At 33.4% G+C, this 2,595-nt stretch overlaps 1 pseudogene; it reads right to left on the bottom strand.

The window, feature by feature from the left end:
* Nucleotides 1-1,202: 1,202 nt before the first annotated feature.
* On the bottom strand, nucleotides 1,203-2,324 carry LOC116893344 (annotated as a pseudogene).
* Between the last annotated feature and the right edge of the window lie 271 nt (nucleotides 2,325-2,595).

The following is a 2,595-nucleotide window of genomic DNA, read 5'->3' as shown; positions in this document are numbered from 1 at the left end:
CCTCCCACCTTCATCAGACCTGAAGCCCCTAAACAATACAGACCCCAGGCCTGGAAAGATACAACACAAGGATATCAATTAGAAGCCTGACACACCAGAACCATCAAGGTTCAACCTCTTCCCAATACTTTCTTAAACAAGAACATCCAGAGACCATACCATCAAGATGACTAAATGCTCTCAAAAGAAGATAACAAAAGTCAGGTCAATATGACGCCTCCAAAGTAGAGCTATACCACTACACCACGTCCTGAATATACTAACACAATAAGAAAATGACCTATAATCCAATCTTATTAAGATAATAGAACCCTAGAGATAGGAAGTGAATAACTCCCATAAAGAAATAAAGGAAAATACAATCAAACAAATAGAGGTCTTTAAAGAAGAAATAAATATATCCCTCAAAGACATACAGAAAAATACATTTAAATGGGTGAAGGAAATAAATAAAACTGTATAAGACCTGAAAGTCGAAATAGAAACTATAAAGAAAACACAAACTCAGGAAATCCTGGAGGTGTAAAACTTAGTGAAGAGAACGGGAACAACAGATGTAACCATCACCAACAGAGTACAGGAAATAGAAAAGAGAATCTCAGACTTTAGAAGATACAATAGAAGAAATTGATACATAAGTTAAAGAAAATGTTAAATGTTAAAATCTCCAAACATGAACAGTCCAAGAAATCTGGGAAACCATAAAAAAATTTTTACCTAGGAATAATAGGAATAGAAGAAGGTCTCAGCTCCAAAGTCAATAAAATATTCTCAACAAAATCATAGAAACTTTGAGTTGAATATTAAGTACTTAACTCCTAAATTCTTTTTCTTGAATAATCTTTTCTAAGTTTTCCATATTAAATTTAAATCCATGATACATTTGGAGGTACTTTTAGGATAGATTTTGTTGGCTTGGGGAGGTTCAATTTGTTGAAAAGACTGTCTTTTCTTCCTTGAATCTCATTTGTACTTTTTTCAAAATTAGTTAAGCATATTATTATATGTTTATTTCTGAATTTTCATTCCTGTTGCATTGAATCATAGTATCATAGTATCTTCATTATTATAACTTTATAATAAGTCTTGAATTTACATAATATAGGCCTTCCAACTTTATCCTTTGCAAAATTGATTTTTGTTTACTGAATTGTACACGAGGTATTTTCACCTGCCCACAAATTTTTTGTTGTTATCCTGCTTTATTTTAGGGAAGATAGCTCCTCTGCAAGCCTTTCCTTTTCTTGTTGCAACTCCTGTCAATGCTGCTGGTTTTGCTCCATTCTGTCCTCCAACCACTACAGTAGAGGCCCACTAACTGCTGACAACTGACTACACAAATTTTTGGTAAATATTGAGCTATTATGGATCTTGGTCACTGAGTCCAGACGTATAAGGCTGCAAACCCTTCTATATGCATCCTGTTCTTTCTGACACTGGATCTTTGACAGCTCTACTGCAGATTCAAGGCATACTTTCCCAATATTGATCTGAAATACAATCTGAATTGAGATTTCAAGTCTCTCATACTCTGAGCTTTTGGGGGCTTGTATGAATTGGAAGCAAGTATAGAGTACCCAGCCAGTCTTTGTGTTTTTGTCTTCCATGAAACAGGAAAAAAATAGGCCCTTCAAAGACTCCATCCATTATTTGGTGCATGGCTTATGTACAAACATCAACATGTGAAGTCAAAACAGATATATGAGTGTGGGAATGATACCAGCCAACAACTCTCATGGAATGACCTGTTAGTTGAACCAACCTTTCTGCCTCTGTTGAGGCTCAGACAGCTGCTCTGGAGAAATTTTACACAGCGCTTTCTCTTGTTAGAATGCTGCAAGATAATGACAGAATGGATATGAACAACAGAACGGATATGAACAATTCTAATAGTATTTTACATTCAACTCAAAAGCACAATTTCACAAGAAATCAACATACATATATTGGACTTCATCAAAATTAAAACTTTCTATCTTCAAAAAAATTAAGAGGAAACCACATGATATCTGACTAGTGAAAAGATATGCTTAAAACTCAAAAATAAACAATACCAGTAGAAAATGAAAAGAGACATAAACATTGTCACTACAGAGGATATAATTATGGGAATATATATTAATGTCATAGACTGGTATATACTTATTAAGATTGCTATAGAAAAAAGTAGTGAGAATACCAAATACTGCTGAGAACGCAAACTAGATTTCTTGTAAACCAGTGACAGGAATGTAAAAATCTGGGTAGAAGAGTGTGGGAAATGTTTTAAGTTGAACATTCACTTGATATGACCTACCCAGTCACGCTGTCTTGGCACAGAACATTTTTACAAAATTTTTCATGACAGTTTTATCTGTGATAGCTGCAAATTAGAAACAAACCAAATTTTTGACAGTGAGTAAATGACTAAACCCATTCTTACAATGGAATACTATATGTTTTAGAAAAGAACATACTGCTAATATGATGAAACTTGGGCTATTATAGTAAATGAAAAAAATGCTAGTCTTAAAAAAACACTTATTGTGTGGTTGCATTTTAGAGCATAATTTTTTTTAGCATACTAAATTGGTTATTTTTATTTTTTATTTGCTC

The sequence above is a fragment of the Rattus rattus genome, chromosome 2 (assembly GCF_011064425.1).
Source record: "Rattus rattus isolate New Zealand chromosome 2, Rrattus_CSIRO_v1, whole genome shotgun sequence".
Lineage (NCBI taxonomy): Eukaryota > Metazoa > Chordata > Mammalia > Rodentia > Muridae > Rattus > Rattus rattus.
Note: the sequence above shows the minus strand (reverse complement) of the source record. Positions and strands in the feature narration are given on the sequence as shown.